General features: G+C 52.0%; 1 protein-coding gene across 3 annotated transcripts in view; it reads right to left on the minus strand.

The window, feature by feature from the left end:
• Positions 1–21,408, minus strand: part of EHMT1 (euchromatic histone lysine methyltransferase 1) — a 115,602-nt gene that overhangs the window by 84,152 nt on the left and 10,042 nt on the right. Inside the window, exons 1-2 of one of the 3 annotated variants that reach the window (XM_066980957.1) lie at positions 12,002–12,147; positions 11,744–11,852 (exon numbers count right to left, since the gene is read on the minus strand). The exons of 1 other annotated variant lie outside the window; for it this stretch is intronic. The gene's annotated coding sequence lies outside the window, so the exon portion shown is untranslated. Of the gene's footprint in view, positions 1–11,743; positions 11,853–12,001; positions 12,148–18,798; positions 19,098–21,408 lie in introns of those variants that run through there. One more of the 3 variants, XM_066980959.1, reaches the window with a different exon arrangement.

Below are 21,408 nucleotides of genomic sequence, written 5' to 3' on the forward strand. Positions count from 1 at the left end.
CTCGCAGAACCGCGGCCATCTCAGCCTGCGTCCCACCATAAAAACTCACCAAGTGTTTCGTCCCGTAGTTGTATAATGCACTGCTAGAGGTGAAAGCCGAGCCTTTTGGTAAGAAGCAAGCTCCACTGAGCTCACGCCTTCTGACTGGCGATGCCTGCTGGTGACACGATTCGTTTTTCTCTCCATGTGTAGTTAATTAAGCGCAGCATCTGCCTGCACTGCAAAAGCCAGTGCGCTTCTGTGTTAAAAGGGCTACCTGAAGGTAGGTTGCATGGAGGTTGAAACTTTATCACCTTGTAAGCATATAAAATACCAAGTTGACTTCAATTAGCCAAATAAAAACATGCTTTGCCTCCGCCAGGCTGCAGGAGCAGCCACCACCTGGATGCCAGCACAGCGCTTTCGGCATCGTGGACAGCGCGTGACTGCGGCACAGCCACAGAAGACAGGCGTGTCAGGGCCGTACCTTGGGACACGCGACCAACACGAGCTCTTTGTTCGTTATCCGTGTCCGGCTGAGCTACCTTCTCTTCCCAGTTACCCATCTGCAGGGGTCTGGGGGGAGGCCTCCAAAATCAGAACCCGCAGAGCACTGCCTTCCCCAGCCTCTTAAGCAACAAGAATTGGAGCCCCCCTGCCATGCCCAAGGAGAGAAGTGGGGCCAGCTCTTCCCATTCATCACTCCATCATGATTCAGGGACTTGGGGGAATTTTTTTAATCATTTTTTGAACACCAGTATAAAGGACAAAGCTGCTACAGAGACAATGATCGGAACTTGCCTCCAAATCCCTCATTTTGTTTGCCATCTTCAACCACTTTCCACCTTCCTGCCTACATATTGAGGTGTCTTTCCTCATTTACTTTGGGATCAGGGATTTTTCTGTTTTCAGCTGTTCGCAAACACACGTGCCCATGTCTGCATGCTTCAAAGTTTCATTGTGTCATTTTTTTTCCTTCCGTTTTGAACTCTATTCCCCTATTTGTAATTCCCGTTTTTAATTTCTCCTCCGTTTCTGATTTATTTTCCATCCCACTGCTCCTGTTCTAGTCCTCCCACTATCCTCCCAATGCAGGCTGCACAACACCAGCCCTGTCCTCACCTCTGCTGAAGTTAATCTGTGCTCCGGGGTCCCTACAGCAAAGCTGCGAAGCCAAGAGAGGCACAACGGGATGCGTGAGCAAGCAGCCAGATGTCCTCCCAAGGACCTCATCGAGGCTGGGACCTCCGTCAGGCTCCGAGGGCACAGCCAGGGGGTGGCCAAGGAAGGGGTCGATGCTCCTTTCTCTTCCGACTCCAGATCTCTGCCTCCCCTCCCCAGCAGGCCCACTGGCTTTGCAGGGAAGGTTTATGGTGACGGCCTCCGCTACATTATGCCTTACATTGCCACTTACTTTCTTCTACCTTGAATCGTTAACGATCCCCATTTATCATCACACAATTATTATTCTCTACATTAAAATAATTAAGAAAATTGCACTAAGCTTCAGGTTTTAAGAGAGACAAACTACCTCACAGGAAAGCACGCGCTTTTTCTTCCTTTTTAGCAGATGAAGTAAAGCACAGCTGACTTTTGAGCCCGCCAAGCTGCCGTTCTGCCCTTTTTACGTCTCACGCAAAGAGGCGATGCACTCCGGAGCCACAGCAGCACGATCCCGCTGCCTACTGCTTCGCAGCGAGGTATCCTTTTAATACAGCGCAATTAAAAAGGCCTCAAAACATTTTTAACCTTAAATGATAAAAAAAAGGCTAAAATACAGAACTTACAAAATGTGTCAAATTTAAAAAAGAACAGTTCCCAGCTGCCCAGCAATGATGCCTCCCACCTGCTACACAACACGAATGTATTCCCCAGCGCCACAGTGCCTTTGCACATCCACGGCAGCGAAGCCCTGCCAAAGTAAAGCACAAGGGGCCTGGCCTCACCACGAGGCAATGAAGAATTAAGAGAAATAAATAGGCACAAGCAAGATGCCGTGCCAAGGCAAACCCCAGCCTCCCCTGCACCCCAAGGAGGCTCTAAGGGATCAGCATCCTCATGGCGTGTCCAGGACACGCGTGGCTCCTTGGTGGAGCAAGGAGAGCAGGGATGGGTTTTAAGCGCTCTCAATCATTCCTCGGAAATAAAATTTTAAAAAAAATTAAAAATTACTCATTGAGCTATTAGAATGTGCAAACATTTTGCCTCGTGTTCCGACTGCCACATTTAATATTTCGAGCAACATCCAGGCCAATATTGTTGCTTAATTTAACATAACTGGATCCTGAATGAATTTCTAACAGATTAAACCACAGAAATATCCACATGTTTTAATGAGGATTTGGCACTCCTCAGAGCCAAACAGATTTTAGCAATATTTTTGGACTACAAATTCTTTCATAAGAAAAGAAAGCCCACTGGTAATGTATCTGCATTCCCTACATTTCAAGTTTGGGGGGATTTAAGTGCAAATTGAAAAACCTAAATATTTAGTGCCATTCTAATTCAAGCAACATCTGGACAATTTTCTTCGCCTCGTAAAAGACTCCCGCCAGCCCCGCGGAGGCTCAGCGCATGGCGCTCACGCAGAATGGCTCCTTCCCCATTCGCATGCCTCAGTCAGATCCTGTAGTTTCTATGCCAACGAGCATTTGTAACTCTTTAAAAAGCACATTTGGAAGTGGGGGGAGAAGAAAGATTTAAAATGTGATAAAGATTTTTTGTTTGGGGCGGGTTGTTTTTTTTTGGGTTGGTTTGTTCCCTCTGCCCCGTCTTAATCATTCATTTATTTTTTTTTTTTTTGAGGAAACCTCAACAAGGCCCAATAACCACCACCTCTCCAGTGGCAGCTTTTCCACCTGCTTCAAAATAAAGCAGTACTCAGTAAAAGAAGCAGAAAGTTTGTCCAGTTAAACCAACACATAAATATATACATATAAACAGACACATATATATATTTATATACATATATATATTTATAGAGATCTCTCTCCAGAAAGAATCAATGCCAACCATCCACCGGCACCTCTCCCACCAGCAGCTCCGCAGCCCCGGCCCCAGCCCCACCACGATAACCGAGCACAGCCAGACAAACCCATGGCCCCATCCCTGCCACAGCCAGCAGGGCCCATACCCGTCTCCCGCTCCCAAGTAAAAACACCAGAGACCAGGCCCAAGCCATCCCCCCAAAGCCCACGGGCTGAGCTTTAACCAGGTTTTGCGGCACCACCTCCCCTCCTCCCCACCCCTGCCCTCGCAGCTGGCTCCAATTTCGGACTTAACGCTTGAGCTGGGAGCCAGGGTGCTCGAGGTGCACGGAGACAAACCCACAGCCGTGAGTCAGCAAAGTAAAACATCTGAAGCAAACAATATGGCCTCGCTCGTACCTTTCCTTTTGTTTTTGTCCCTTCACACAGACATGGCCTCCCAAGCGTGCGGTCGCCACAAACTCCTCTCCCACCCGCAGCTCAGGCCCGGCGCTGGGCCCGGCAGCCCCAGAGGACGGCAGGCCGGGTGGCGCACGGCTGCCCCCCGCACCAACCGTTTGTTCACAGGCCCAGTGTTAGTGACCCCACGTCTGTGAGCTCCCTCACTCTGCCCTGTGCACGTCTGACACAGGGCCTGACGCTCTGGGCTGTGAGGATGGCGAGGCTGCTGACAGAGCCACGGAATCACTCATGATGGAAAGGCCGCTCAGGACCACCAAGCCCAACCATCAGCCTGACCCACCAGTCCCATTGCTGGGCCATGTCCCTTGGTGACACCTTCACGTCCCTTAAATACCTCACGGGGTGGGGACTCCGCCACTGCCCCATGAAGCCTGTTCTGGTGCTCAACCACCCTCTCCACGAAGGAATTCTTCCCAATGACAAAACGAAACCTCCCTGGTGCAACTTAAGACCATTTCCTCACATTCTACGAATTATCACCTGAGAAGAGACCAGCACCCTCCCCACTGCAGCCTCCTTTCAGGTGGATCGTGTCCTGGAGGAACATGAAAGGACTCTTGCCACTGATGCCACACAACACTCAATCCCAACCACAGGACCAAGAGAAGACGTTCTCAAGGACCTGCATATGGCAAACTTCTCGTCCTTCAGCTAGGCTGTGGGCATGCAGAGGGGAGCCTTGGGCACCCGCAGCCCAAGCAGAGGGGAGGCTCAGGCTGGGTGTTAGGAAAAGGTTCTTCACCGAGAGGTGGTCGGGCACTGGAGCAGGCTGCCCAGGGATAAGGTCATGGCACCGAGCCTGGCGGAGCTCAAAGAGTATTTGGACAAGGCTCCAAGACATAGGGTCTGGGTTTTGGGTGGTCCTGAGTGGAGCCAGGGGTTGGACTCAATCATCCTTGTGGGTCCCTTCCAACTCAGGCCATTCTGTGGTTCTGTGACTCTATGAAAGCACTCACACACTGCTCCTCTGGCAGGGCAATGGCTCATCCCCTCCATGAGTGCCATAAGGCATAACACAGCCGATGTCAGCAATAACCAGCTGGATGATAGGAAAGGTTACATCCAAAAAACACTTAGTTGGAACAGGCCGGCAGGTCATTGGCACACAAAAAGCCTTGAGAACGAGTGAGGTGCTGTGCAGAACAAAGCCGTGAACGCCCATTTCTTCCACCCTTCGGTGTACTGCCCGGCCAGTTCCCGTCCTCTCACTGCCCTTGCCACCGATCGCACAGCCTCTGCCATTTCACAACCCTCCTGACAGACACGCCAGCAAGCACAGGGCTCTTCTACAAAAACTCAATGTGACTGAAGTTCAGACTCTTCCTCCACACTGTGCATACGTAGCAAATGCTTCCCGCAGAACAGGACCATAACCGGTCAGTGATTTACACCCAGTGCAGCAAACTAGATAGAAACCTGCACTAGCTGGACATGCTGCTCCATCGGTGACTTTAGCAATGGATCCTAAAATGCCAAAATCAACAGCAGCTTTCTATGGAGAGGAGATGGCCACCCACGTTCTGTGACTGGAATAACTTCTTCCATGCCGTGCACAATGACCCCAGCACATTGTCAGCAAGCAATAATCGTCCCTATCAGCTCAAGAACAAAGCGAAGGGGCTGGTTTCCTGCTGCAGCCCCCCCAGGACTTCTGCACAGGAAGCGAAGGGGTCGCTGGTGTGTAAGCACAGGGAGCGATCCTGAATCAATCCATGGCAGAATCAAAGTTTGTCGGGAGTGGCATTAATGAATTCCCCTGCCAGGTTTGTGATGGTTAAAGGCAAACAGAAGACTGAGAGGCACAGCAGGTGGACCTTCAGGAGCATACCCACATGCCCAGTCTGGTGGTCCCCAAGCTCGCACTGTGGCCAAGAGGCTCCCTCCCTCCCTCCCCACTGCTAAGGCTGGGAGCTGAGCATCACCACATCCCCACCACCCCCCAGCTGGGTGCCACACAAAGATCACAAACATAACAAACTCCTACCCTGCTCTCCTCCGTGATGGTCACACTCTGCTCCTTTGGAGCAATTTCACATAAGGGAAGGGGCAAACATGACAGACGTGAGGAATTTATTGCTGTAGGGTTTCTTGTGTTGAAACAGCCCTGAAACTGTCCCTAGTTCCTGCACTGAGCCGAGGAAAGCCAGGGCCGGGCTCAGGTCTGGTGCCAGTCCCTGGTCCCCACCTCTGCTGTGCCCTGGGGAGACAACGAAGGGGACATCACGGCAGGGCAACAAACCCTCCCTGTCACACCAGATGTTAAAGCACCTCGCACCTTCTCTTCACCGGCCCCAAGACCAATTGCCCATCGATCCCCAAGCCAACATTTTTAGCTGTTTCCCAAAGCCTGTCGGAAGGAAACCGAGGAGCCAGCCGGAGGGCAGCCTCAGTGCCCCCCTCACTCTGGACCAAGCCCGGGCTGTGCCAGGGCTGTGCCACCACCTCTGCCCACAGCTGGCGAGGGCATGGATGCACGGCTGGGAGGAAAAAATAAATGTGCCAGGAGATAAAATATGAAATTCCCTTCCTCAACCAACGCACCCACAAAAGCTCTAATTTAGCTCTCGGGTGCATCACTGCGTATTCCATCACTTCTGAGCCTTTTAAGGAAGCGCTCCAGCATCTTCCCAAATTAACCAGGTAACGCTCTGCGGTCGGACAAAGTTAAAAATAACCAAGAGTGGGGGCTCAGCGAGAAGCTCCTGCAGGGAAAACCTCGTCCCATCACGGCCGCAAGGAAACAGGCCCTTGTCCATCCGCGGGCACTGAAAGGCAGCGAAGCCACCTCCCCGGCAAATGCGCAACGAAACCCAAGGACAACGCTCCCCATTAATGCCAGATAATTATAGGGCTTCAATTGCAGGCAGTCCATATTGCAAGGAAAATCCTACATAAGACTTGCACTATCTACCACAGCAGGCTTGACCCCATTTTAATATGCAGAAGAAAAAAAAAAAAGAAAAAAAAACTCATAATCCTACAGAACACAGAGCAAATAGCACTCTCTGGGACTACTTGAATACCACCCCATTAAAATACAAACATGTTCCTACAGTAGCTCACTGATTTTAAATATTCACCATCTTTTCATTTCAGGTTTTAAGCACTTTGCCTGGCAACTGTCTGAAGGGCAAATCATTATGGAAATAGGAAGACAATTAATTTTCTTTTATTCTGGAAGAGGATTATTGGAATAAATAAAATAATCAGCTTAGATAAAAACACAATTTGCAACTTACGAAAAACAGAGGACTTTTTTTTTTCCATTCTTATTTCCAAAGGAAAGATGTTCTTGGATGGAGTTTGCAAGGCAAGAGCAGAAGTTTTGGAACTAAATAACCTTGGACTGCTAACTCACAACCCCCTGTGTGCCATCAACAGGAGGAAGGCTGTCATTTCAGACACCTTCAGAGCCACTTCTTTATTTCTGCTGTTATTTAGCAACTTCAAACACCAGGAAAAAAAAAAAAAAGATGCCAAGGCTAATTCTCCTTTTGCACAGGTGGAGGAGCCCCCAGCTACAGGCAGCCCTTATCTGAGCAGGAAAGGCTTCACGGCAGCACCACAACAACACCGGCAGCCACAGACCGGGCAGTGAAAACGGCATTTTAGGGTCCCCTCCCACCCATGCTTCTGCACCCAGTAAATCCACATCAAGTCCATTGAAATTAATGGATTTATCTGGATTTCAGACACCGAAGGGGGTATTAGAAGGGGTTTCAAAATCAATCAGGGGAGGGCTGTATGCTAATGCTTGCAGATGAGTTCCAAGGGGAGAGGTCTCATCAGTGCCGCTATCTGATGGCAGCTCAGCATCACCACTAACATGGCTGAAGGAGTATCGGATACCCTGTGACCTGCATGCATGCCTGCAGACGTGAATTAAGCCAGAGAGAATGCATTTAACTCCCAAACCCAGCGGTAGAAATGAATAAAAGGACAAGGCAGCCTTCAGGTGCATGTTAGCATGAGATGCAGTTGTTATCCACTGAGAAATGTTGGGATACCTGGTAAGAAGCGTACCGTTGTTTCTGAAAGCCTTCTCCAATAAGCAGTGTGAGGTATAAAAATAGCGTGGAACCTCTGGTTCAAGGTTGCTACAGCCTCGAAGAAGATAGAGAGGTAATTGATGGAGGCACAGATTCCTGGGAACACTAAGGACTGTAAAAGTACTGAGAAATCAAATTGATGATCTGGAAAATAAGACAAGATTAAGAACGATCAGGTTAGTGGGGGCTCCTGAAGGAGCAGACGCAGGAAAAAGCAGACTCGTGGCTCGCAGTGGATTGTGGAGGAGGTTAGGGATGAATAATTTCTGATGTCGGTTGCACATCCTGGTGAGCCGGGTCCCCAGCTGGGACCAGCAAGCAGCGCCGTGCGCTGCTGGTGAATGGGCTGCCTCACGCCTTGCACAAACCCAAGCCTGGATCCGGGCTCCCAGCACTGTGCCAACACACCCTGGCTTTCTAAAGCAGCCTCTGCACAGCCCCAGGTGCCCATGGGCACGTGGCAGCAGCTGGAGAAGGCAGCAGCTGGATGAGCTCCTGCAGGCACCGGCACCGCAGGGCGCAGCCCTCTCCTCTGTTTGCTTTTTAGCTGCAAGCCGCCACGGCAGCAAGTAGGTCACGGGCGAGACGGCGCTCGAAGCATCACCTGCTGTTCACTTCCTCTTCTTTTAGGAGCCACCAAGGCGCTTCCATCCCTGCACTGCCACCCTTGGGACCCAGCACGGCCCCGCCGTCCCTCCTGTCCTCTCCTCCTCCGGCTGTGGCAGTGCAGTGAGGGGCTGCCTCCCTGCCCCGCTGCACCCCGTATCTCCCGGCCACCGGGCACACGGCCCTACAGCAGGGTTTTCACTGCAGACCAAATTTTTCCAAGCACAACAGAGAAGTCGTAAGCACGTTGCATTGCTCCTCCAGCACTCTGAAGCCTGAACATATGCCTTCCGCGCTGATCAATTCATTAAGCTTCATCCACCATGGGAATGGGGTTATCCTACTAATTTCACAGCCAGGTTAAGAAATGCTGCTCCTTCCCCTGAGCCTGCCACTTCGCTTACAACAACCCCTGGGGATAAAGGGGTGGGAATCCTCTGCTCCCAGCCGATCAGGTCCCCTCTCCAGGCAGGGCTCCCCAGGCACAGATCTCCGTGCCCGGCGAGGAGATGCTGCGCAGCCCTTCCCCGCTTCACCCGGGACATGCGCAGGGCACGAAGCAGCAAGGAGGCAGCACAAGGTGCGAAGGAAGCCGAAATGCGGCCGTACCCTGGATTTGGAAGTGGCTGGGAAGGCAGGAGGTAAAACAGCTCGTCCGAAGTGAGCCTCGGTAAGGCACAAACACAGAGGTGCTGAGCTGCTTGGCAGAGAGAGGATCCATCACAGCAACTAATGACAAGGCTGATACCACAACGTCTGGTTTTAAAGTCGTTACCAATTGACTGCAGGTTGGCTGAAGCAGTTAGAATGAAGAGAAGCAAAGGCAACAGCCTTTGAAGTGGTCGTTATTTGATTATTAGAGACTGGGACTTGGTGCGATGTATCCCCCAGCAGTAACTTTCTCCTTCCTGCGATCGCTGCGGTTGTGCCAGGCTTCTTCAGACACGCCTGTGAGATTCAGTCCCATTTTCTTGTGCCAAACACTGGCCTTGGCTGCTACCAAAGTCCCAAATTCGTGTTTCAGTTCCTCCACTGAGCAAGGTTATGCCAATGGAAAAGAGACACAACTGGCCACATGGACAGGTTTTTCCACAGAAATCCAGGACGTTGAGGCAACGAACCCCAAAATGCCACGTTTCACATCTCAATAAAAGCCGCACGGATGCACCCCCTGCACGCACCGCAATCCTGGCAGCCCCACCTGGGCTCCACACGATCAAAACACCCCAGGTACTATTTGGGGCTGGGCTGACGTTCCCGTTCTGCCTGGAGTACTTCAGCTCAGCCCGAGCACTGGCCAGCACCTCCCACAGACACCCCCTGTCCCCAAGGATGCTGCTTCCGCCGGCCCCACAGCTCGTGGCAGTGCCCGTACCACCCGCATGGTGCTAGGCTGGTGGCTGCGTCCTGTGGAGCTCCAGATCGCATCTGCAAAGTTTTAAACTGGACGGAAATTAAATGTGGATGTAGCTTTTCCTTTTTTTTTTTTTTTTTTTTTTTTTTTTCCCCTTCAGACTTTGCTGCCGCGGGTCCTGCCGGAGCTGAAGGTCTTCTTGGCAGAGCAGAGGAGCCCTGCTTCGAGCCGGAGGCACAGCATACCCGGGACACTGAAAGCTTCCTAAGAGCTGCACTCCTTCTAGGGGCTCCCTCTGAAAATAGCTCCTTTTCCCTATTTTCCTCCAAAACAAGAAGAGGAGGAAGGCTCTACTCTTTGGCTTTGAGCCACAAGGCATGGCATAAGGGAACAGTGCCACATTTCTCCTTTCGCTAAACTTCTTCCCTGTCTCCTGGTGCCCGCGCTGGGTGACCTTGCACCAGGCAAGCAAATGGGGCCGTACCAGAGACCAGAGGAAGGAGTTTAAAGCCCTGGTGCCACCCAGGCACTTGGTCCTGTGCTTGTACAGCAGGCCCCCACCTGCACACCTCGGGTTAATGAAGTAGTTTTGTTACATCCTGCTCAGAAGTAAGTTTTAAGGTTTATTTCCATGTTCTTGCTTTCCCCTTTTTGAAAACATTATTTTCCAGCCCTTCAACCAAGCACGCTTCCGCCAGGATGGCACTGCTTTCCTCACAACTCAAAATCTCTTCTCCTGGTGATAATTATGTCACTGGCGTAAGGTAAAAGGCCACACCAGAAAACACCGAACCACAGAGGAACACGTAGCACCGCCGACCCCTGCAGAACCTCGGTGCTCCGAGAGGACGAGTCTTTGTCCTCACGACTTCCGAAAGGCTGTTCTGAAAGCAGCGACCCTCCCCATAGATATTTATATTGCTATATCTCTATCATTTTCCTCACACCCATCAGAATGAAGATATAATTAACTCATCCTCAATAGAAATTACAATGATTGTGAAACAGCAAGAAACAATCCATTTGCATTTGGTAGCTAATTATTCCCCCTACGCGCACACCCATCAATGTTCCCTAAAACCATCCTCAGAGGGCAGACAATCTGTGCTAGCCACAGCTTCTGGAAAGGAGGGGAAAAGGAGGGACCGAGCGAAAAACCTCAACGCTGGGCGGGCAATATTTCCTCGGAACACGCAGCATCCCTAGCGCAGCAAAGCGCAGGGCAGGACAGCCCTCCTGAACTCATCCGACAGCTTCACCATCCACCTGCGAGCTGACAGCCACCACAGGATGAACCCGGGGGGAGCTGCTGACACCTGCACAATTATTGAGTTATTATTCCCTTCTTCGCACCGCGCCAAGGAAGCGCCGTGCCATTCTCCAAGGCACAGCACCGCATGCAGATCCTGCTGCTGTCGGACATGAAGGTAACAGCGGGTGATGCTGGAATGACCATCACAGCCATGCAATACCCAGATTTCTGGTAGCACAAGGGTTGCACCCTGTATTACTCGCTGCTCGAAGGAGGCAGGGTGTGCCCTCCTTTGAGCAGGTCTCCAGGATTGATCCCGAACACCTCGAGCTTCAAGGGAAGGGATTTCCTCCAGCGAGGTGCTCAACACCCAGAACTACGCCTGTGCACCCCCTAAAGCCAGGCGTGTTTTGCCAACAGTTCACCTCGATCTCCTCCTCACCCAGCACGATTAGTTTGAGGTTTCTAAGTGGAGAAGACCCGAGCCGTGGTTAGGGAGCTCCACCAGCTCCAGCACCGCACTGGAGCAGCCCCAAACACACCAAGCCAGGCAGGTACCACTGCCAGCAGCCCGCAGGCTGGCTCTACATCGCTTGCACTTCAAGAATTTGGCCGAAGCAGACGTAGGGCACCAGGCAGGTCCCATCCTCCTCCGACCTGGTGTTCGCTCACCAGGAACCCTCCTTCCCCTGGGCATTGAGCGCTCAGTTCCGCGGGGTGCAGCCACGAGCTGCCGCACTTACCTCACCCTCAGGACCACGTATCCTTTACAGCAAAGCCAAAATTGCTCAATGGTTGGGTTTTTTCCCCCCCTTCTGACACAGGTTTGCAGCCCCCTCAGGCACGGAGAGGAGTGGGGAGCACGTTCAAAAAAAAAAAAAAAAAGAGGCCTTTTTCCAATCAAAGCTAATCCCCTTACGCATCTCCTCTCCAACAGACGCAGGATGCACCAAGCCCCGCTGGGTCCTGATTGCCCCTCTGAAGGACCGGGTGTTTCCAGCCACCAACGCCGCCCATCGTGCAGCAGGCCTCACCTCAAACCATCAGGCCTCACCTCAAATCATCGTTTAACTCAGCACCGGGTCGGCCGGGAGCCTGCCCCCGCTCTAGGAAGGCAGCCGGGGCCTCGGCTTGGCCTTGCACTGCAAGAGGATTGCTTTGGCCTGGAGGGAAAAAAGAAACCACGACATGAAGGTCACCCACAAAATCATTACACAGCTCCCTCTTCCCCGGCTCTCCTAGAGAAAATCCTTACCAAACCCTCAACCTTAAAGGAGAAACACAAAAAGATATGTACGTTAATCCCATATACCTCCGTCAATTTTTTTCCTCGTGTCTTTAGAGCAGTTGTTTACTGCAGCCAACTGCAGAGAAATTACAGTAGCTTAACTCTCCAACTCCCTCTAAAGGATTAATCTTCCAGTGAGCATGCTCACGCGAGATCTTTTTTCAGCAGTTGCATCCATTTCATGAAATGAGGGCTGCTGCAGACATGAGGAAATGCCATTTCAGGACGACAGGCAACGGCAACCAGCCCCAAAAGCCAGCGCTCATCCCCTGCTGGGCTTCCAGGAGGGCTCCGTGCCCAACCCTCCACCTCCGGGCGCTTTCGAGCTTTCACATCCCGGTGCCCTCTGGGGAAGGGGGGGCGGTGGCTTCTCTGCCAGACCCCTTTTAAACGCCCGATCTTGACTTCTCTCTACAAGCTGGTGGACAATTTGTCCACGGCGTCCCAGGGCACAAGCAGCCTCTCCTCCCTGGAGCTCTGCCTTTTGTAGCACTTGTTGGCCATCTCTGCTTTTTTGGAAACTAAGGGAGATAATTTAGGGCACGGGGGAGGGAGAAGCGTTCAGATGAAAAGGAACAGCTTGAAAAATCCCGTTCTCAACTGCAGCACAGGAGACAGCAGAGCCCGAGACACATTTAACTCCATAGATTAAGGACCCATGCAAATGAGGATTTGCGAGTAGACGACAAATCCAGTACCTAAACTAGGCTGCCCAGGTAATCTCGTCCATTCATTCCCAGACCACTGGGGGTTATAATTAAACTGCCCCACTGGGGGTATCTCCCCCTCACCCCAAACAGTGCACGGTGAAGCGGAGCTTTCCTGGTGGAAACAAAGCTCCAAAATTAAAGACAGATATTTCTATTTTAGGAAGAGCTGCTTCCATTTTCAGCTGCTTCCCCCGTTACCTGGCGTTCCCTTTCCCATTTCTCAGCTTCACACCTGCTCCCTCCCTGCTCCCCCTGCCCCAGGACAGCCTCTGTGCCCAGCTCCACAGGGACCAGACCGCAGCCCCTGAGCACCAGCAAAAACCGGAGCAGGATGAAGCCAAAAGCTCAACGTTGCATCCCAACCCACGCCAGGCTTCACCCACGTCCTTACAAAGACCTAAACATGTTTGGGTTTTATTTATTTTTTTAAAGCCTTGAATGTCTTCGATGCCATGAGTCCCCTGTTATGTTTTCAGCCCTACACGTGAACCACGAACAAGAGAAGACGTCACGATAGTGTTAAATAAGGGCTACGTCTGCCTTTTAAAATGAATGCTCACCATAGCGACCGTCTCTATAAGGGATGATAAAACGTCCTGGTGACACTGGATATTTTGTTCTGCTGTCACCTAACTAGATTCACCCACAGAAAGGAAACCTCTGTTACCATGCATTAAAATAGACGCTTTGTTTTATTTATAAAGCATCCAAACTGGTTGGTTTGGATGTGTCACAGCACAAGGCTGCTCGTCCACCCTTCCCTGCCCCATCCTCTGGGGACTTTAATGAAAGATGCCTTCACTCATCCTGCGCACCCTCCTCGCCTCCCACTCAGCTCAGGTGGTGCTCAGGCTGCTCCAGCTTCCTGGAGAAGGGTTTGGAGCCCCGCTGGGACTTGTCCCTGAAAATCCCTGCAAAGAAAAATCCCAGGCTCTAAGGCAGGCAGACGTGAAAGCCTTGATGCAGGAAGATTATGTTCTGCATTTCTTCCTCCAGCGTGGGATTACACCCGAACACGAAGTTGGGATGTGAGATACGGAGTTACCCTGACCTGTCATTCCCCATTTGGAAACGAGTCATACTCCCCGAGCTCAGACTTTGAAGATTGACTGCTATTGATTCTTCTTCAAGCAAACAGCCCAAGCTGGCAATCAGTCAATAATAAGCAATTACTCGACAGCCTCTTATCTCCAGATGCCAGCCCAGACAGCTCGATTCATAGAGGCAGCAGGTCAATAAATCAAAGCTGCTCTCAATTTTTAAATATCATCATTTCAAAACCCACCCAGCCTTCAACCTGGCTGAAAAAGCAGCCGGGACAGAGAGCTCCCCGCAGCACAGGACAGTGGCGTGTGACTAATTTACCGAGTGGCAGACAGGACGCCATGTGGTGAAATCCACCTCTGACACTCCTCGTTTGTCAAGAGGAGCATGCAAGTTCCAGCTGGATGAAGAGGAGAGGGGGAAGCAAACCCTTCTCCTTCAGGCAGGTGCCTGCAGGGAGGCAGCAGAGCCGGGCAGCCTTCCTCAGGTGCTCCCCATCCCCGGACTCGGCTCACCTGGACTCTCCCCGCCGTTTGCCGGGAGCATCCCAAACACCACTGTAAACGCGTTTAACTGGGACAGCAGGTTTCATCCCAAGAAAGGCACTTCCTTCTAGTCTGCTCTTCCACAGACTAAGCATGATACATACAAGTGCATGAGCCCACGTCTCCTCTCGTGCACTTGAGTGTGAGCCAGAAGCGATGCTGTCACATCCAGTGGTGCCACCGCAGTGCCTTGCCGAAATCTCACGTAGACATTTTGTGCTCCCAGTGCAGATTGCCTTTAAAGAGCCAATTGTTTGAAAAGAACTGAGAATCACCTATATAACTTGCAGGAGACCATGAATCCGGACCATGAGCCTGATGCAAGGGGAACCTTCTGTCTGGTACCGCAGAACCTAGAAGCTCTGAGAACTTCACTGCTTAGCCCCAAGTTCTCATGTAAGTCATGGGAAAGGCCTCGAAGTACCAACAAAACAGAGCAATGCTCAGTAAGTAACTCTGCTTCTGTTGCTAGAAGAGGAAGGTGACCTACAGGACGCTGTATTCTCCACATTGGGTATTAGCTGCTGACACAGGAGGTACACGAGGTACCAGCACAGTAAATCCAAGACCCTCAGAGCCTGTGAAGACAGCCCTTGCAGAAAGGCTGCCAGAGGTCTGAACAATACCAAGTGCATAATGCAGTCAAGAGAAGAATAAGGCACGACTTGGGAACGTGGTATCTCTGAGTACGGGGGACTGGCAGCCCCAAAGCACGCAGAGGGCAGAGGCTTCTCACTTCATTTGGTCCCAGGAAGGAACGCATTTGGACAACATCACGACCAAACTGCGCAGGCTGAGAATCGCCAATCAAGCTAGCTCGCAAGAAAACAAGAGATGATGCTGAGCCTGAGCCCCAGAGGAGAAGGGTGACCCTCTTGGAAGCAGGATCAGCCCACGGCTGGCACTCACCAGGTGGGCCAGGCTCCCGCAGGAGCCTCCCGAGGTTTTCATCTTTAGCTACTGGCAGCGCGCTTGCTTCTTTTGTTCAGCGGTGGCCGGGACAGCAGGAAGCTGTGGGAATGCATGCCCAAAATCTGAAAAGGATTTTTCCTCTTCTTCTTACCCACAGAGCACCTGCGGGTGGCTTTTACACTGTCAGCCTCGCATATGACATCGTGGCAAAGCATGGAAGAGCACTCAGAAAAAAAAAAGTGTTAACTCACAAGGCTGCATCACTGTCACCGTTTATAGTACAGCCACAAAATGCCAAACCAGCTGACAGGATCCCACAAACCGCACTGCAGAGTGACAGCGGGCTCCTAAGCCTTACAGCCTACCGGAACAATTTTCACACCCCACCTGCATTTCCCTGGTACAAAACACTCCTCCTCTCCCCCACGGACAGACAGACGGACGGCAGGTTGGTGCATCCACGCTGAGAGGACCACACAGTGGCAGCACAGCCCTGGAGAGAAGCCTAAAAAAAAACTCCTGGAGATGTTGGCTACTGCAATAGGTACTTTTTTCCCCAAAAGTAGAGGCCATTCTGCCTGGCTTTGCTGGATGCATGGCCGCAGTCTAACCCATGCTGTCAGCATCCAAAATAATACAGCAATTAACAAACCATAAGCAAGGCAGCAACAGAAGAGCATTCCTGATCTTTTCTGATAAAAGCAACGGCAGCTGCAAAACGAAGAGGCATCAGGACCTGTCACCCACGCCCCCATCTCAAGGCATGACCATTTCACACAGAAGTTGACGCCGACCTGTTGTGCTCGGCTTCCTTTTTGCAGCACCACGTTGTCTTCGCCCCAGGACCCTGCTGCTCGGGCTGACTTTGCTGGGACAGCAGCAAAGTCTAGAAACTGAGAACAGAAGGGTGCCATGGCCCCACCAAGGATGTCATCTCTGCGAGAGAAGAACACAAAATGGGACTGAGACGCTTCCCGTAGGGCAGGGAGCTGCCATCGCCACCACTTCTGGTGGGCAGAGCGATCACTCAGCCGGTCCGTCACCGCAGCGAGAAATGACAGCGGCGCCCCGTGGCTCCTCGCTATCAGGAGCCCCATGCCTGAGCGAGGCTTTGCTCCTCCTGACGAGCCTTCGTTTCATGCCCAGCACGGAGGTGCCGTTACGCCCTGGGACCTTACTGCTGGCTTTGGGCAGAGACAGGAACCAGAGGACAGATGTTCCTGCAAGGCCAGAGTCGATCCCTACCCGCGTGCTCAGCACCTGGTCAGTTACATCTCACTGAACAAACCCAATTTGGGTTAAATTCCAGAGGTTCATTGGGCAGGGAAGACAAAATTAGATCCGTAACGGGACCTCAGCATAGTCCAATCATCTCATCTGCGTGGCCCGCACGGTTGCAATGAACGTGGGTGCTTCATAACATAATCCTCCGAGCAGACGGATTCAGGGACTTCCCTCTGGCCCTTCCAGCACCTTCAGGATGAAGACACTGCACCAAAGATGTGTGCGGGGTGCTCGAACTGCAAGCATTACCCAACAGCGGGCTGCTTCTGTGTGATGGAGGCTCCTGTTCGCTGCGGCATCAGCTTCGATACTGGAGAACCTCGGAGGAGCTCGGAGGATCCCCATACCTCAGTTCGCATGGATTCATTTTGCCCCACGCTGTTCACAAGGATCAATCTAATCCTGATTTGTCTCCCAAAATAAACAAACATGGTTCAAGGTGATTCTTTCTCATTCAGAACTGTTAGCAGAAACTGTCCCTCCACGCCTGGTCTTCCTATCACCTACATCAGAAGTTACAACCTCTGATCTGACAGGCACCTCCAGAAGGCTCTGAAAAGTAGCCAAGAAAAGCAAGCCACTTTCAGGAGCCATATTTGTTGCACAGATATTTACGCCCTGCTGGCACAGGATTAAAAACCACTCAGACAAACCAAGCAGAAGTAGCAGAAAGGAAGTCCTGGAAGCGTCTGGCTTTAAATATAAAAGGCAAAAATTAGTAGTAGTAAATTTTTTTTTTTCAGAGCTTAAGCAAATGGTTTCATGAAGCTGACAAAGACAGAAATTCCCGTGCTGGTTTATGAAAACGAGCGTGATGGCTAACAAAGGCAGCGCCGGCTTCAAGGAAGTAAGGCTCAAAGCCTGGCTGAGCTGGCCATGCCTCATGTTCGTAACACCCGTGCTGTGACCCTGTATGGGTTACAAGACACACCGAGAATAAAATGAACATAATTTTTCCCCTCTCTGGATTAATGTTCAAAAGTGGAGAAGTTACCTGCACTGCTGAGGATGGCAGCGCCAAGAGGCTGCCGTGCCCTGGAAGCAGATGGCCAAGCCCCGCGCTCCCAAGCCTGCCGTAACGCGCAGGGAACTGGGCGAGATCCCAGACCTTGGTTAAACAAGGATTTTCCTGCACCTTGATCCAACGGCAGCACAAGGATCTGGACACAGCCTCCTGGAGCAGGCAGGTACCGATGCCCAGCTGCCTCCCAGCGCACCGGCTCACCACTGCAGAAGCATCACCTGCACCCCATTGCTGGCCCCGCTCGGTGATGGACCCGTCCCGCAGCATGCCGAGACAGCGGGCAGTGGGACAGGGTCCAGCACCCCCTCCTCTGGGATCCACATTCCAGTTTTTCATTTGCATGTTTCCAAAATAGCTTGTTCCCCATTTGACCCATTAAAACAAAAAACAAAACAAAAAAAAACACAGTACACACACAAAGAGAAATACAAACCCATGCAATGACAAGGACTGAAACAATATCATGTAAAAAAGCCGACTAATTCAAGGATCTGATTACTGGCCCAGCCACAATTTCTGTATCTTTGTAGCTACCCCTGCTAGAGGCAGCCTTTACAGCATGAGACTGCTGCCGGGACAGCTCAAGGCATGTCCAGAGTTATGCCAACAACCGTGCTTCTGTCAACACGGCCTTGCTCCGCACGCATGACGTGCGGCACGGCCACACGCACAGCAGTGTAAACGTGCGCACACCCACGTGGCCGAGCCCGGTGCCCTCACGTAAATCAGCCGTACCCATACAGAAGTGCTAACCTTACCTGTCTGTTAGTGGGGATTTGTAGAGGTTCAGTCTCTATGTAAATGAGCTCTCACAGTACAGTCTTAATTAACAGCCGCAGCTTTCAACATGCAAAGGAACCATCAAGATCTCCAGTCAATGGTTACTTCTACAAACCCAACAGCTCCCAAAACCAGCAGCTGCCGTCTAAGGGAGCCCACCGCCAGCTCCTGCCTCCTGCCCTGCTGAGGGCTGTGACACCCTCATCTGCCGGAGCCCTCGCCAAGAGGTCCGGATCCCGCGGCAGGAGCATGCTTCACCCACGGGGCTTTTTGCCAGCAAAACGGCACCCACACTCGAGCAGCACAACGCAGCTGCACAGCCCCAGCAGGGAAGCGTTGCTGGATGGAGGCACGGCTCCTGCCTGCCCTACACCTGGGGCACAGGGGTGCAGCCTACGGCCAAGGAGCAGCCAGCACCCTGCCGTTCCGTCACTGAGAACAGCTCTTCCCGTAACTCTGAATACTACGGCACATTACTAATTATTACTCAGATGTGTAAATGTTTGCAAGATCAAAACCTACCTGTCTGTGCACAGCACGTAATTACAGAGCAGAGCACTGCCGCACGCGCTTCTGTTCCTCCTCCACCCCACTCGGACCCGCAGCGCACCGCGACGAGAGGCACCCTGGGCTCGCTCCCACCTCGAGCTGCCTTTCAACAACCAACCGACGGCACACACCGCTCAGAACCACGGAATCCTTTAGGTTGGAGGAGACCTCCAAGATCGCCTCGTCCAACCATTCGGCACGCCCGCGGGGCGTCACGCTGGGCTGCCAGGACAGGAAGGGGCTCTTCTGTGATTTTGGCCTCCACGTCCCTGGAGAAGCTGATACTGGCACATGAGGATCTACTAGAAAAGACAAAGATTTTAATGACTCCTCCCATTAACTACAAAGATTTTAACGGCTCCTCCCACCCGCTGCCCAGCCCAGGAGGCAGCGGCACGAAGCAGCGCTCCCAGGTCAGGAAGGACAGCTGTGCTTTCTGTTCTTTCCACCACAGACGTGCTTTCTGTGCTTCCTATCGCAGTGCAGCTGGTGAGGTAAGGGAGGGGACAGCACCCAGAAAACAGCAGCAGCTGCGGACGGTTAGCTCTGCAACCAAGCTGTGCAGAACAGCACCTGAGTTCACATGATGAATAACAAAACCTTCGACTCAAGTATTCCCAGAGAAAGAAGCAGGGAAGCGACCGTGTTCCTGGAGATTCGTTTGCAGAGGTGGCGTGCATCCAGCAGTCCCTGGAAGAGCGATGTGCTGAGACGTTTGGCTGAAGACCCACGGCCTGGTTGTGCTGCAGGCTGGGGCTGGAAGCCCTCTGCTCCTGCCTTCACTGCTCGGGCGATGCAACGCTCAGGGATGCTCACAGACAACAGAAAACGTAGCTCACGTTGGCCAAACCTTTGCAAAGCTCTGGTAATGCAGTGCAAAACCAGTCCTGGTTGGCTTTCCTTCCATGCAATTTAACTTGCAGTACTCGGTAGAACACACTCCTTCCCAGTCCTGTGCCCAGTGCCAAACAAAAGCGAACCCACTGCAGGTGTTTTAAGTGGGATTTACGATAGCCTTGAACTTCTGATGGCAGTCCACTAAGGAGTGGATCCTGCCCAGGCTGAGCAAGAGACTGCAACCACATGGTTTTGTCACGCACAGAATAAAAGGAAGTATTGTGAATTCATGCCAAAATATCAAGGGCTTTTCCTCATTCTAAATAAATAAATAAATAAAAATAAAGCAGCTGAAAAAAACCAAGAGAGCGGAGCTTTTCCTTGTGCTTTTGCAAGGTCAGATGCAGCCGTGCCAGCCGGCGGCGGGGAGGAACCTGCAGGGACAGGCGCTCCGGGGCCGTGCCAGCCGCGGCGGGGACAAAAACGGGGACTGCGCACCCGTGTGTCCCCTCTGTCCTCTCCCCACTCACCTGCACTGCACGCCTAGGCCTGGATCTCCAGCTGCCACTGCTGTGCTCCTTGAAAACCACGTTAAAAAAACAAACAAACAAAAAAAACAGATGTGAACAAACATACAGGAAAGTTCACCAAAGTGCCACTTTCTTTTCGTTTCCTAGCATGGCCAGAGAATGGCTCTGTAGCAGATGCCACAACTGCACAGATTTGTTTGGGTTTAAGACACCGCTACAAGTTCTTATCACAAATAAGTTCTTGTCACCGTCAAAGCTATCTGCAACCCAAGCCAACTACTCCTCAGTATCTCTGCAAGAAATACTAGGCTGGAATAGGCAGGGCCTATTCCTAATTTAGGAATGTATTAAGAGGACATGAGAAAATTATGGGTCGCATTTTCCAGATTTTTATGGATCACATTTTTCCAGCCCAGTGTTGTTACCTGAAATCCAAAGGAGAGGTGCTGGAGTTGTACTTGCTTTATTCACAAATGCTTCATGTGTTACAGAGTGTTTTTTAAGTTTTCCATTTCTCTTACTCAGGGTCAGCCATGACCTCGAGGAAGGAAGCCAGGAACCAGAACCCAGAACCAGAGCTTGTAAAATAGGGAAAAGTTTGACCTGTGTTACTTGCCATCTCTTACCCAGTGAAGATTACACGTACAGCTCAAAATTTACACTCACCATTTCTACACCACTCCCAACCAAAGGCTTCTAACACCAAGTCACCCACATAGCTGTGCTCCGTTGCCTCCATCTCACAGCTGGGAACAGCATCACCGGGAGCCGCACGCCCCGCGAGGTGCCCCAGCTGTCCCAGGGCGAGCAGCAGGGGCTGGGGAGCTGAGCACCGCGTTCGGTTGGGGTCTCTGCTCCCCCCGGGGGTCACCCCCGGCACGAGAGGATCAAGGGAGGCGTCGGGCTAGGAGGCCACCCCACGGACCCAGTGAGAAAGCAGCACACGCAGACACCCACCAGAGCTCCGCAGGCCCCAGTGGCTTCCGAGCACACGGCCCCAAACTGGTGGGGATTCGCCGATCCCAAGGCACCAGCGCACCCCTGCACCCCAAAGTCCTGCGGGGCTGCAGACGGCAAGGACAGACCGTGGTTGTGGTAGAGGAAGCACCACAAAGGTGGTGCCAGGCCAATTAGCACCGTTTGGACTCGCTGGCGCTTAACAAGGCTCCCGAGTCGTTCGGGGCGCAGTGGCGCTGCAGCAGGGACACGTCCCAAA

This window comes from Anser cygnoides, chromosome 20 (genome assembly GCF_040182565.1).
Source record: "Anser cygnoides isolate HZ-2024a breed goose chromosome 20, Taihu_goose_T2T_genome, whole genome shotgun sequence".
Classification (NCBI taxonomy): domain Eukaryota; kingdom Metazoa; phylum Chordata; class Aves; order Anseriformes; family Anatidae; genus Anser; species Anser cygnoides.